Here is a 15744-nt window from a genome sequence, read left to right as displayed (position 1 = left end):
CTTCACAGTAGCTACCAGAGGGCTATATTATAGACTTGTGCTGAAAAGAGGGATGTTTCTGTTACTGCTGAGAAGTGCTTATACTGAGTTAAAGCCTTTTCTGCTTCTCACTCCACTCTGCCAGTGAAGAGGCTGGGGAAGCTGGTAGGGGATTCAACCAGGACAGATGACCCAAACTGACCAAAGAAATATTCTAGACCATATGCCATCATGCTCAGCATATAGAGCTGGGGGAAAAAGAAGGAAATGGGGGGATGTTTGAAGTGGTGATGTTTGTCTTCCCAAGTCAACATTGCACATGATGGAGCCCTGCTTTCCTGGAGATGACTGAACACCTGCCTGCCCACGGGAAGTGGTGAATGAATTCTTGTTTGGATTTGCTTTGCTTTCCCTCAATCCACAAGCTTTCTCATTTTTACTTGTTATTCTCTGCCCGATCCCACCAGGGAAGAGTCAGTCAGTGGCTCTGTAGTTCTTAGTTGATGTTTGGGGTTAAACCATGACAGCAATGTAAGAAAACAATTTAGTTAAACATAAAAGTCATATCTTGTAATGATCTTTATTGCTGTGAATTCTTTGAATCATTATAGAAACTGGATGAGTAGGCAACAATACAATCATGAAGAGTGAGTTAACAGTCTGGCCGCATAACAAATTTATCCAAAGATATGCTGATACATCTGTTATTTTGTATGTCAGTTTTTGGAGGTTTTGAGCGATATTTGCAGATGAAATTTTGGCAGTAGGTATCAAACATAACAAAAATAACTAAGATCTGTGTACAGTGTCTGATAAGACCTGAAATCTGTTTCTCTATGCAATTGCTTCATACATTATACTTAGGCATATTTAAATGACTTCACACACCTCTTGCCAGGGTAGTAATAAGTCACTTGGAGTGTCAAAATTCTGCAATGAAGTGTTTGCAGAAATAAGATAATCATTCCTGAGGAAATTTTCAAACTTGCTGTTCATATTCTCTTTGATACAAATGTTTCTATCTCCAAACAGAAGAGTTCATTTTTAAGACTTGCTCTTGACTTTTTCCCCTGAAGTCATGAAATCACTTTTATTCCTACCTTTTCTTTTATACCAAATATTTTACAGTGTTTAGATATTAATAAAGTCACAATGTAACTAACTATGAACTCTGAAGTGTTCTTAACCTGCAATTCTGTACTGTAATATTTTGAACCCTGCTGAGGGAAAGATATTTTGGTTTCTGTAATTAAATGTATATTCATTTTGAAAAACTCCTGGCATGAGAACAATAGAGATAATTTGAAACCCATTTTTTAAACAGATTCTTAGAAATAAGTAAAACAAAACCTGAAAACTAAAGCATGTCCCTGCAATATAATATTCAAGCTAGCAACTGTAATAAACTAAAACCAATAGTCTTTTTAATACTGTGTGGGGAACTAATACCTTTGAGTCTTATGCAAACATCTCATTCTCATATGAATATCCATAATCTTTGAAAGGCCTATCAAAGAAAAAATACCCAAGGGTATATATGTGAAGCTTTTTAAGAATCTGAATATGCTAATTGAATGCTTCTGCAGTTGTATTAAGCTAAACAATTCTGCGTTAATTACACATAAGTCTGTGTAGGCTAATTTTTTATATTAAATAAAATTAGTCCGTTTACATTAAAATAGGAACTTTCTATGCTCTAGCTAACATTCCATAATTGTGTTATGAGATATATGAGTGCAAGCAAATTATATATTTAAAATAAGACTATACAAAAAGTTCCAAATAAAAAGAAGTTCTTCTGTTGATATTGGTGGAAATAAATGTAGGGCCTAAGATAAGTGATCAGTTATGACAGACTCAATTTTTTCAATTTCATACCTTGGAATTTTAAATGCTATTCCAAAGCAAAGATGATTTTCTTTTGAAATGACACCTACATGAACTGGATTCTTCTGCAACCTTTATTTCTCTCTGCAACTTCTATTTATTCTTGTTTCCTAAGATAATTTCTCCAGTCTTTTTAACCACACACCAGCATTCATTCAAATATGTGCTTTGTTTCTTGACTTGTAGATTTTGTCATCAGAGTACTTTTCATTATATAGATAGAGAAGTTTTAAAATAAGTAGTGTTATAACTGAATGAAGGCAGGTTGATTTTGGGGAAATAAAAGGGAAAAAGAAACAACAAAAAAAGAGTTCATATGTCAAGATTGTGTGTAGATTTGTCTTTGAGTTTAGGTGGAATTATGATTCATTTCAACATACAATAGCTCTCAAGCAAAAGCTTAATTTGTTTTAAGTTTTGGTGAAGTCAGCTTATAATAAGAACATCATATTTTACAAATTATGTCCTTCAGGAATTTGGCTATAAAGTGTATCTTTGTGTTCTTTCCGCTTTCAGTTGGAAATCAGGGTTACTCCATGAATGCAAAAATGTATGTCTACTGTAATATTACTCTTCAAAGGCTTTATGGCTAAGGGGTTAATTTAAAACCCACAAACTCTGTGCTTCCTTACCTATCTCCCCCAATTACTGCCAATGCTTTGTTTGGTTCGGTTATATATTTCCTGCTTCATACTGCTCCATTAGGTGGGTTTTTTCTGCTATCACTCTGTAGTTTCTGATTGAAATCTGGGCACAAGCACCTTTTTTTTTTTGGGGGGGGGTGACAATCTACTCAGCAGTCCAGATAGGAAAGTCTGTTTTTTAATATGCTTTAGCTTCAGCAGCTGAGTTCTACCTGAATGATCTTTACATATCTGCTACACTCCCAATCTCACTTTAAGAAATGCCTTTGCTAAGACACATGAAGTCTGTTTACTCTTTAGGCATCACAAGATTTTGCAGACTGCCATAACTACTACTTTTTTTTTCCCCCCCAAAAGTTGCTGGAAAATATTAGTTTACAATTTTGCAATTTTCTGTTAAGACTTCCTTCTAACTTAGGTAAAATTTCAAGCTTACTATTATTATTATCGTCTTATGTATGCTATGTGAGGTAGCAGATAACTGCAAGAGTAGAAAACCATGCTAATCTGTTAATGTGAGAAAAGATAGAATGATCAAGTATGAAGTATGTATGTACACAAATTCATCATACCAGTATCTAATTCTGTAAAACATAAAATGTCAACCAAAATACATCTGGAACATCATATCTGTTGCAAAATTGCTTTTTTTTAAATACTGAATTGAAAAGTTACTGAACTGCAGTGAAACTGAAGTATGCAGCAGACTTTGCAATGATTTGAGTTGTAATGAAATGGAAGGAATTTTGCACATAGTGTACAGAATCTTTGGGAAAATGTTTTGTTTATTCCAAAAATAAAAGTTTTAATGTGGAATATTCAAAATAATTTTATTTAGTAAAATGTTTTGGTTTGTAGGTTTTAACAGAGATTAGTGAACACCTACAGCCTTGTCTCTGTAAGTGGTGTAAGAGAAACTTAGTGTAGACATCTGATGTCTAGGGGAAATAGTGTTGATATGGTGTGAAAATGTTAAGAACCACTCAACCAAGCTTCAGAAATAGCATATAACTGTCCATCTCAGGAGTATTATCTGATGTAATTGGATCTACAGAAATTGCGTGTGTCATTTTCTATATAAATGGATGGATCTCATCTCTCACCCACTATAATTCAAGTATTATTTTTCAATTACATTCTTTGAGAGTTGTAAAGGAGACAAACTAATTGAGATTAGTAGATAACTAAAGATTTCAGTAGTAGATAAATAAGACTAAAAAGCAATCGCTGGGGAATTAGTGGGTTTATGGTTCAGCATAACATATACGTGAGTTGTTGGTCTACTTTTTCCCTTTGTTTCCTATCTCCATAGGAGGAATCATTAATTTGAGCCCCCCAGATAACATGGTAATGAGCTTTAGGGCTATACACATATATTCCTAATCAATTATTTCCTCTATATTGTCCCTTCCCAAAATAATAAATGTCTTTTTAAAATTTCCACTTTTTGCAAACTCTTCAGTACCATTATCAGATCACACAAAGTCACAGAATGGTCGGAGTTGAAAGGAACCTCTGCAGATCCTCCAGTCCAAAGCCCGTGCTAAAGCAGGTCCACCTAGAGTACATTGTACATGATTGCATAAGGTGGTTTTTGAGTATCTCCACAGAAGAAGATTCCATAACATTTTTGGGCAGCCTGTTCCAATGCTCTGTCACCTGAAAACTAAAGATTTTCCTCATATCCAGGTGGAACTTTTAGTGTTTCAGTTTCTTCCTGTTCTTCTTATCCTATTGCCAGGCACCATGAAGAGTCTGACCCCATCCTCTTGGCACCCTTAAGATATTTTTATGCATATATTTATGTGCTCTTATTTAGTTAAGGTATGCTCTCAGTTACAAAAATTCTTGTCCACAGCAATTGTAAGAAAATTCACCCATTGCGTGAATCTCTGGATAGATTATTTTTGTGCTAAAGAGAAAGAGGATTACTTTAAGAGAACCTCAGATTTAATTAAAGAGCACTAAAAGAAATTTTCATCCTAGTCAGAATTTGACAGGTCCAAGACAGAAGTACAGACACACTGATGTCAAGGTAGACAAAAATGTGTCAGTATTTATAATATATTCTCATTAAATCAGGAGGCGTCAGGACTTAATAGACTTGGAGTGCAATTGAGTACAACCAGCTGTCTCGAAAACCTCTGTGTCGTGCACCTGTTCAAATATGATTTTTCTGCCTTTGTACCCCATCCATGTTTTTTTCTCTCTATGTATCTCCACTTGAAAATTTGACAAAGTGTAATCAGGAAAATGTGTAGAAAGTATGCAGAAAGAGAAAGGAAAGGAATAATTAATTTTATTGAACTGGTAAAACAGAGAATTGTGTACACTGGAATAGGTAAACTACATGGAACTCTATAGTGGCAAACATGCACAGGCATAGGAAAGACCTGAGTCCCTTACATTTTCTTTCTCATTAATTTTTATGATTTTGTTCAGTACATTAGTTATTAAATTGTCTGAATGAAACAAGTAAAATTGTGGGGAGAATTGTGTGCCAGTGAGAGAAAGTAATACAAAATTTTAGACTACTTGCACTCTTTTTATGCATTCCTTGCCAAAAGAGATATACAAATGAAATGTTTTAATAATACTTAAAAAATCTTCTAAGCTTTGGCTCAGCTATGTGTCATATTTCTAGCATTATTGCTAGATTGCAATAATTGGGATATAATTGATATATCTGCTAAATTGAACAAAACATTTCAGAAATTCATTTACATACTATTTGCCATTTGTCTTTAGATGATTTATCTCTTGCTTTTCATTTTAACTATAGCTGCTGGAAGATCACATCATATTTCAAACCAAGCAAATTGCAAATTGAAGAGAATTATGTTTGTTCTAGAGTGTTTACAATCAAAATAATTAAAAATGTGTACCCCTGATTTGGTTTAGTGCAATTTCATTTTTTTCTCTTTACTATAAATTTTTCCCAGCTCTAATTTTTTGCTCTGTCTTTCAAAACAAACAGGCTTTCCAAAAATCAAAATTCTATCCTACTCCCAAGCCCCACTTGTTTTTAATTGCAAAAGAACAGTGACCATATGATGCCAAGTTCTGGTGCTTTCTGAGAAATAATTTTATTCTCTCAGCAGATTAGAATCTTTCCAACTAAAATTCATCTGGGCAAATTCTTTAACCAGTTTCTAAAACCTGCTTTTTTTGACACCATGTTAACAGATCTCAGAAAAAATTTCCACGCAGCAGAACCCTGGAAAAAAATCAAAGTATTTCAGTGAGCAGTAAAGGAGAAGGTACCTAATAGCACTTGGAAGTTCCAGTAAGATCAGTGGGGTCCTGATGATCTGTAGTGTGTCAGAGCCATTTTGTTCAGGTGTCTGCCATTGGTGTCCTGGATGTGTGAAAAATACAGCACCATGCCACAAGGTTTGATGCTGGTAGATACACATGACACCTATCATCACTTAGCAGTAGCAGAAGCACTGAATAATTTAGAATTATCAGTCCTCTTCTGCCAGTTTAAACTACAGGAGCAGAATCCTTAAGCAAAGTTTACCTGACATAGCTGGGAAATGCCAAGAAAACCCTCTTGAGACCATTTAATGGAGAATAAACTGGGAGGAAAAATCATTGTGCAGTGCAGAACTTGTATGGAAAATACAACCAAAGTCCTAAAAAATCCTGTTTAATCAGACATGGTGTTACGATCTGGTTTAAACTCAGAAAAGCAAAGAAAGCTAAGTCTGTGCATAAACTGGAAAGAACTTAGAAGGCTCAAAATATTCCCAGAAACGAGATTAAAACCAAACGAGGTTAGATGTTGATGCCAAAAAATGGATGTATTTTATTTGATAGTAGAGAGGCAAAGAGAAGGAAAGAGAAAAGAGAGAAAGAAATGAAAAAAAAGAAGTGTGCGTGGGGGGCGGGGGAACAGGGAGAGGTGACAGGGGTTAGGTGGAAGCAGATCACCCATCCGAGGGTCCCAATGATGTCTCGTTGCTCCCCTCCATCCGGTCTGCTGGTGGTGAGGGTCCCCTGTTGCCACCGTGGCCACACCACCACATGCCACACTGAAGAGTGCAGAATCCCATGGATTAATACACGCTGTGGGCCAGGTGGGAACGCCCACATGTCTCTCTTGCAGGGGCCAGCTTGACACTGTCCCTTGCAACACTGAGGGTTGGTTGCATCATCTCTGGTGCTCTGGTACAGGGTCTAGGGACCCCTGTGATGGGCCATGTCACCCCCTTCTGCTGTGGATAAGCTTCCCCCCCCAGGTGAGGATCCCTCAGCTGGGCTCCTCTGCACAGTGGAGGAGGGCAGTCACGGCACCTCTGACCACAGGCTTTTCCAAAATACCCAAAGCCTTTCCTCCTCCTGCCCTTTGGTGGAGGGTCTGTTGGAGCCTGGCAGCTGATAGCCCTGGGGCTGTGGTCTCCACCTTGGAGGTGTTAAGCCTGTGCTTTGTGAATGTCCCCAGCCCTGAGCTGTTACTTTATCTTATCTTCATCAGCGAGTGGTGTCAGGCCTCCGTCAGGGCCCCATCCGGGGTGTGGTAGTCTTCTCTGTATCTTCTGTAATACAGTATTAAAAGTCCTTCAAGAAAATGTTTAAGTAATAAACTATAGTATTTCGGTCCCTGACGCATGGAAAGAGAATTATGGGAGTCCGGAGTTCTCAGAAAGGTTGCATGTGAAAAAAACTGCACTTTTAAGAACACAGTGCCTTTGAAAGCCATGCAACCTTTTTTTGTTTGCTTAATTGGAGACCGAAGCAGGACTTTATGGACTTAAATCATAGAAATGTAAATGTAATTACAAACATGTAATAATTGATTTTCTGGACACCATATATTTTTTGTCTTGTGGATATGTACTTATATGTAGGAAACTTTTCATAACTCTGTAAAGAAAAGTTTGAAAAAAGGACTCCTTTACAATTCAGTAAGAACTAGAGACTAAGGACTGAAGTCTCTGTTAGTTGCCTCACCTGCTGTGACACTGAGAACTCTTTATTCTGTAATAGTGCTCAAGCTGGCAGGGGAGTTACTGCTCGAAAGGACTTCACACAGCAAGAGGCACATTGAGGTTGGTGGCAAAATACCCAGGTGTGATGTGCAGCAATACTAGTTCAGTCAGTGAATTCATCTGAGACACTGATGTTGTTCCTGAACAATAGTAGAGTTGGTACTCCATGAAATATTGTCCAGCATTAACAGTGGTGACTTGAGTAGAGTTTGACTCTGCAAAATATAAATACTTATAGCACAGGGATCAGAATTAGTTTCTCAGACACAATCAATGGAAAGAAATGAAACTTTCAGGGGATAAAAACAATTCTCCATTCTAGAATAGATCCAATGAAAATTACAGTGGATTTCTATTGTTAAGAATAATTATTTCCTCTCCTAATGCTTAAATACAAGTTCTTATATGACAGAAAATGAGTCTGTATCTGTAATCAATTGGAAAGTAAAATGGTACAATGCTAAATAGGAGATATTTACAGAGTAGAACTCAAAATTAATTTTAAAATTCCAGATTTATTTTTTGTTTAGAAAGCATCATTCCATCAAATTTGAACTTTTCACGGTTTCTTTAGGAAAAAAAGCCAAAATGTTTCAACCTTTCTCAAGCCGTAAAATTAATTTCCTTCTTCCAGATTATATCTATAGTTCAATGTGGAAATACAAATTATTTTACTATTACCAAAAGAAATAATGAACTGGAATCGATTGCTCAGAGACATGGTAGTGTCCTGCTAATGGCGATGTCTAAGAACAGGTGAGACACATGTGCCACAAATGTTGATATAACTGATGTTTGCCTATCAATCTCCATACGCCTCCTTCTGCCTCATGTTCTATGGTTGTGGTTTATATATGCTACTAAAAAAATATCAAGTATGTGTGATATTTCATTTTGATTCTGAGTGAGAGAAATGCTTAAACCATAGAACTCCTTATGGATTTCAAATTCTGCTGGCAACACACCAACATTTGGTTGGTCAGAAGTTTCTGAGACGTTAGTCTTGGTAATTTCTTCAGAATTCTGGAACCTCCTGTCTGACAGTGGGAGACTTCTCAAGTTCTGCTCTTTTTAAAGCCAGCTTAAGGACCACACAATCCTGGGTTCAGGAGCAGAATTTTGCCATCAGTTTCACTTTCATGATCAAGTCTAATGGTTGCTTGGAATAGTCTGTGTATACAAAGGAAAAAAAAATAAATATTTTTTCTTTAATAAATAGTAGAAATGGATACAGCTAAAGAAGAGTACAGAGGTAGTGCAATATATATATAGATGTATATTACAACTTGTGATTTGGGTAAGTCACAACAAGGAGAATTCATCCATATTACTGCATTGTGTTAATTTCACCTTTTTATCGCTTTGGGGGTTTATTGCATAAATAGTCTTTTGGCAGTTCTGTATATTCTACGAAACAGCAAGATATATAATTTAGATGGTTTTTGTGTATATATTTACAGTGAAGCGAAATTTCAGTTTACAAATAAGTTCTACCTCCTGAATAGATATTTTACCATTTTTTTAACATGTTTTTGGAATCAAATTTTAGTAATGGTAAATTAGGGTCTTAAAATCCTAAGCTTTTTAGCATGGATGACAATCCAGAGAATATTGCACACCCTGTTTCCTCCACAAAATAGGAAATGCACGCTCAGAACACACAGATGTTACCACCCTTGTGCTTGCAATATGAGTTTCATACTGAGGAGTTAGTAGTATATTTCAACATGATTCTCAGAGACATCAGAGCTGTGTGAATCATTAATTCATGCTTTATGTACTGCTACACCAGATACCACCAACTCACAAAGTATGTCAAAACACATGTGAGATTCAAAATATGTTGTCCTTGCCAGAGAGAACAAACTAAGCATAGTAATACAGTGCTCTCTTAAAAGTCATGCATCCATATCTCTATAGAAATGTAGTTTCTTCCTAAGTATTAGGAGGTATCCTTTTACTTTTGCACCGGTGTTTCTAAGAGTACGATTTTTTTTGCACTGAGGAAAGGCAGAAAATACTCTTGCACATGGAACATTACTTCAAAAAAATCATGACCTAGAGTACAAAACAGGTACAACATAGTCTCTGGCTCAGCTTATCACCTGTGTATTCCCTCTTGCCTAGTTTTGCTGCCTTGTGTCTAGCGATGATTTTTTTTGTTTTGGAATTTGGTTTGAAGGGGTTTTTTTGGAGGGTGGGTGCTGTCTGCTTCTTTGTTTGTTTTTTATAAATAATGTGCTTTTTTACAGCTACGGATTAAACAAAAGGATCTTAAAAAAATCAAATTAATGGAAGACAAATAAATACCAGCTGTTATAATAGCTCATTAACAAATAACTGAGAGGTAGAGATGACTTTTTACAAAGTTCAGAATATTTTTATTTAGCAAACAAAATACCAGGGCTTGATGGTGTTAAGTACTGATGTTTTCATATATTCCTTAGAGTGACTTTATAGGGGGCAGGTCCAGGTCTGTAAGGATCTTTGTAAGTAACTCAGCTAATATTTAACCCCTTTAGAGCAAATGTAACCTGTGACATGCAGTACACATGAGTAAATAAGATACTTGGGAAATGTTGGGGTTTTTATACTTCATTAACTCTAGTCCTCTCAAGAGACTCCTGGGCTTTTTTGTGTGCTGATCAATTTGTAATGGGCTCTGGTATCTAGATATCTGAAAAGGTTTTTTAGCATGTGATGAAGAATCTGATTCTACTGAAAAAGCTGCCATATTCCATGTCTGCAAGACAACTGAGATAGACACATATTATATGAAAATATAACAACAACAAAGATAATTCTAAGACACAATTATGGAATGGCTACTATGTATTTAACACAAGAAAACCAATAAACAAAAATCCTGTTAAAGAAACATCCTTACTATTACCTAAAAAAAATTAAAGTGTATAGACCTTAATGATGACCTTTTGTTTTTGTGAGCGATGCAAATTGCATTTGTTAGAAGTTTGTTTGTTTTGTGAAAATGCAGTCCTTCCACCAAGTGTAGCTTTGCTTGTGTGAGAATGTCTTTTGACTTGTTGCATGTTTCTCTTCACCCTCTTTGTTGGATCAGCCAGGGCCATGGCAACAAGTGGTCAATGGTCAATGTTTCATCACTCCAACCAAGAAAATGAGGGAGGGAAAGACAAAAGTGACCAGGTACATCTCTTTTCCTTGTATAAAGACTGCTTTTTCCTCAGAAAAGATTTTTTTATCTATTTATCCACTGGAGTATGTCCATTTTATCTTGTAGATGTTTAGTTAAGTCTGAATTGTCATCATCAAAGCATTGTAGGTAGACAGCTGGCAATAATAAAACGTAGTTTGAAATTCAGATTCATTCTAATGACAGAGTGCCAGTATTGGAGAGAATTTGGCGGATAAGATTGATTTTTTAGTTGTAAAATTACACATTGGAAATTATCCAATTTTCCTTATTTGACTTGTGTGTATATATATATATAAATAGTTTAAGCTTATTTGTGACCTTCCACTTTCCTGAAGTAGTAGGTTTCAAATACTATAACTTGTCATTGCCACTTTTTCACTGAGGCTAAAAACTACATACATAGAAGAGCAGATGCTTTAAGCAAAGGAGTTGTGCTATTCTCTCTCCAACTCTTTTATTTTTATAGCAAGCAGCATCATATCACAGCATGTGTCAAAGTAAACCAAACCATGAAGAATTTATTTTAAGGAAATGGCTGAATTGTGAATATCATATAAAGCTGACAATATCAGTCATTTCAGGAGACACTTGTTACAGCACAGGGCACCTTGCTCCATGGCTCCTGTCAAAACTCAGCAAAATACAGGGCTCCCTGCCCTCATATAGAAGGATAAGTTAAACTAATTTCTTAAATGTTGTTATTGCCATCTCCTACTTACAGACATTTTGTTTCTGAAGACCCTCTTACCTTCTCTTTTTAAATACTGATATATTCTTTTGCAGATCTCTTTGGTGGCAGTGGTTGAGTAAGGAAAAAGCTGTAATTAAGTCTTCAGCTGAGACCACAAAACACAGCCTCTGTGGCATAAAAATAGAAAATTAAAATGCATACAGCATATGTGCTTTCATGCAATTTTATTTTTAAAGTTCTAATTGTATGCTGGCAAGTCAATGTGTGCTCATAAGACATAGACATCATCCAAACATTTCTAAGTTCAGTATGTCACTTGATTGTACTCCTTTCCATGATTTATGTTGGTCATAGAAATGAAAAGTATCAAATGAGGCCTTGCACACAGACATTTCAAAATATGGTAACCTGCCTTTTCAGACTTTCAGTGAAATAGAGAATCAAATAGCATTTTCCTTTTGTACCTATTCAGGCTGAAATATTTCTCATTAACATCCCTACTGCCCATGTTATCTATTCAAGAACTTTGCAGAGTAATTGCTTGCTAATAAAGAAACTATGGAAGTTGATCGTTACATTTTAAAATAGCATTTTGAAAATCCACAGGCATTTTGTTGCTGGACTTTATTCTGCATGTCTTCCTGACTATCATTCTAGTTCTCTTGCTGGAAGCCACAGAACTTAGGTCTACAGCTGCTTCATACAACACAGACTCATCTTGGAAGACTTTTGACTCTGGCAGATAAAACTGAAATTTAAAAATGAACCACTGTATTTTTACATGCAAACCATTACTGCTATTTTTCTTGTGTTAGTAGCCAGTGAGAGTTATGAATCATTACTGCAGTAATTTCTTTTATTGGTTGTTTTTATTGGCTAGTTTTTGTACTACATCATGTAAGGCTAGAGTTGAATAAAAAGAAAGCGAGCTACTGTGTTCTCTTAAGTTGCTGTCATAAAGAAAGGGCTTTGGTGGATCGATGCTGCATTTGTCCCTAGAGAGTCCCTCATGGACACGCTTAGGCAGCGCTCTGCCAGCACCTACATGTGCACACGATCTCACCTTCGCAGATGGTCACGAACAGCCGCTCACACACCCGGTCTGTGCACGAACCGGAGACAGAGAGGCGAGAGGGGTTCTCTGCATGCAGTTCCGAGGAGTTTAGTGGCAACACCCCCAAGGGAACAGAGGCAAGAAAGAACAACCAAAAAGAAAGCCCCCACCCATTTTATCCCAAAAACTCCCAAAGGCAGGCAGAGAATCCAAAACCAATAGTCTGAGGGCTAGGGGACAGAGGTTGAATGATATAACAGGGACCAATGGGAAAAGGGATAGGAGGGGGGAGAGGGCCAGTGACCAGCAGAATCTAGACAAAGGGAGAACTTTCTAGCACAGTGTTGTAAGGAGAGACCACTTTTAAGGCAACTTGAGGGGTGTAAAGTGGACTTAACCACCGCAACACTGTCACATAGTGCGGAGTGAAAAAAAAAGTGAAATATAATTCATGTGTTGATAACTAAATAAAGATTTTGACACTTGAAAAATGTCATATTGGTTCTGTTTAAAAATAAAGATATGACATAATATAATTGATACATCAATGTGTCTTAGAAGTCTGACTCAAACTGCAGTCATTTTAACAGAAATGTTTTTAATAATATTGGATTCTGTAAATGTTTTCCTGTAGTGGTTTTCAGTGTTAAAGTCAAAATATGGTTTTCATTCTTTTCCTACTCTGTGTCTTCCTCTCCCATCCCCCAGTTGATACCTTTTCAAACAGCCTGCTATCTAAATGCTGAGACATCTTTGTTTTGTGGAGGAGGGATGAATGTGATCTGAAGTTAGTGACCAATCTTCCTGGTCATGAAATGACATCTTGTTCCCTCTGTCATGGTTATATGGGCTGGTGGTCACAGGAATAAACTCACAAACTGTGTGGTTGGGTTTTGTTTTGGGCTTGTTTGTTTTTTTTCCTTTCTGTAAACTAAGCAGCCACAACATAGTATCAGCTTCATGTTGTTTCAGCTGAACTCCAGCTGTTTTCTATACAAACCAGATATGCAGTGTAAACATGCATACCCAGAGCGCATCTATGAAAACTTTAGGGTGGAGGAGCATTATTTGAATTGTGGCAATATTTGTGGAGGCTTTGCAAGAACTGGATGAGGGAAGAGCACAGTGTAACTTCCTTCCATCCTTCCTTCAAATGGTCTGTGTCCATCTGCGTGCTTTTACCAAGAAATTGCTTGGCCTGCCCTGTATTATCCTCTGGATGTGCCTCTTCACCCTTCCAGAAGGCTTCAGACCCCAGTCTATACAAGCTACTGTCAGCTGGTGGTTCAGAGCTCACGGGTCTATTTGAGATACAAGAAGGTTTCCTTCAACCCTCAAGCACCCCAACTAGCTCCAACTGTCACTGAGATGGAAACTGCCACCTTTAGAATTGCTTTCAAAATCACAGCCTAAGAAGATATTTTTGTCTCTCAATAAGATATGCATACAGTAACTTCTCCCAGCTGTGTAATGTGCTTACTTATAATGGTGTTTTGTTTCAAAATATGGGAATATTCAGAAACTGCTCATTGTATTTAGCACATAAAATAATTTTTTCTTATATACTTGAAAACATGTCCTATCAATTTTTGATTCATACTCTAGGTGAGAGAATATGCTCAGTGTTCTATAAACTGATTAAATTTTATACTGAGAGATTAGGTTGCATGTAAGTGCTTCATGGACCTCCTACAGTGAAGCAGGTATCTGTCTGCTAAAACACCAGGACTGTTTTGATCCTTCAGATGTTTATTTCTCATATTTTGAAGAGCAGGTTTGAACAGTGAGAGGTGATGGGCTATAATTTTTTTTTCTCCCTATATCACCACAGCCTCACCATCAAAGTAATCATGACTTTTTGTCGGGAAGGAACCTCAGGAATTCTGGGAGATTGCTTTTATTTTTGAGGAGTTTGTAAGATTAATTTTATTGTAGAAAGTCTGGCAACATAGCTTCAGGATTTCAGTCAGCTTATTGCTAAGATTGCTGATGTTCTCAGTATAGTCAAAGATAAGTGATATGATAAAATAAATGTAATTTCCATTAATGTGAGGATATATTTCTTACATGAAAACTGATGGACCCAGTCATTCTCCCATGCCCATGACCTCTCTCTAGCTTTTTGCTCTGGTGGTGATGAGCTCTGTGGAAGAGGCAATTTCAAAGAGGACCCTAACAGCTTGTCACTCTCATTTTGGTCTAATCAGAATTTTTTTTTTCCTTTTTCAATTTTCATCTGGAAAAATAATTTTGTTTCAGCAATTTTAGTTGAGTTTTGGCATTTAACTTTCATCTTTTTCAGTGTTGACTTAATTTTTAAAAAATCACCCTGGGCAGTTCTAAGGGCATAAAACTATGCCTGCTGCTCCATTTTATTTTATTTTTGTAAGTGAAATATATGATTGTAACATAATATCAAAATGAAACCATTAAGAAAAATATCTGATTAGGGCTTCCTTTTTGTGAAGGGATAAACATACTCTGAATTGATTCTGGTTCAGAATATCTGTAAAAATGCACAGGTACGACTCCCCAGTTCAAATATGAAATAATTCTACGGTAAAATTTCTAAAGAAAGAAAATCCAGGAAACTTAGTCATCCCTTTAAACCTTGATCTCTGTTCCCTTTCTGCATGAAAGGTAGGGGTTACCAGCTTACTGCAGCAGCATCCTTTCTTACCAGCACATTGCACAGGATGATAACAAGCCTGAATGTTTTTTTCTCGGTATGGATTTTTAGCCTTATTGGAGTGTGAATATTATGCTTACAAAGAGTAAAATAATTTACATGATTGCATAAGAGATCACAAGAACAGCAAAACTGTATGATTTTTTCAAATATAAATGTGCTTCTTTGGTCTGGAGGACTTCCTGGCAAGTAGGGCCACCAAATCAAGAATAGCTATGGAAACAGTCACCATTGTCAAATTACTGTTTTACATGCAGAGATAAAATCACAATCATGTCTATAACTTAGCTGGTGTATAGCTGAGCCACACTACAGTGAAGGTAAACTGTGGAAACCAGTATTGATCTTCTGTCACTAAGCACACAGACTTTTATTTTCTGCTGAGGTAGAGACTACATACAGACCTTTCCGGTCTTTTCATTTCTATCTCCAGTTACTCATTGTATCCCATCAACTGAAGATTACTGTTTCTACATCTTTTTCCTGTGTGAGTTGCACAACTTTGCTCCTATCCTGTTCCAGAAAAATTCAACCAAATTTAACTGTGCCACCTGCATAAATTATAACTTAGGGTGAGTTGGGCTGGGTCTTCTTCCTTGTTTGTTTGTTTTTGGGGGGTTTGGGGGGGGGG

At 36.6% G+C, this 15744-nt stretch overlaps 1 long non-coding RNA gene across 1 annotated transcript in view; it reads right to left on the bottom strand.

Moving 5' to 3' along the window:
- Positions 1-6466: 6466 nt before the first annotated feature.
- LOC121674494 overlaps positions 6467-15744 on the bottom strand; it is a 223795-nt gene continuing 214517 nt past the window's right edge. Inside the window, exon 3 of the long non-coding RNA XR_006019642.1 lies at positions 6467-6512. This is a non-coding gene — a long non-coding RNA (uncharacterized LOC121674494). The remainder of the gene's footprint in view (positions 6513-15744) is intronic.

This window comes from Corvus kubaryi, unplaced genomic scaffold (assembly GCF_017639235.1).
Source record: "Corvus kubaryi isolate FWS band 111438036 unplaced genomic scaffold, C.kubaryi_AGA036_p1.0 68, whole genome shotgun sequence".
NCBI lineage: Eukaryota > Metazoa > Chordata > Aves > Passeriformes > Corvidae > Corvus > Corvus kubaryi.
The sequence above is the reverse complement of the archived record's forward strand: the minus strand, read 5'-3'. Positions and strand labels throughout refer to the sequence as shown.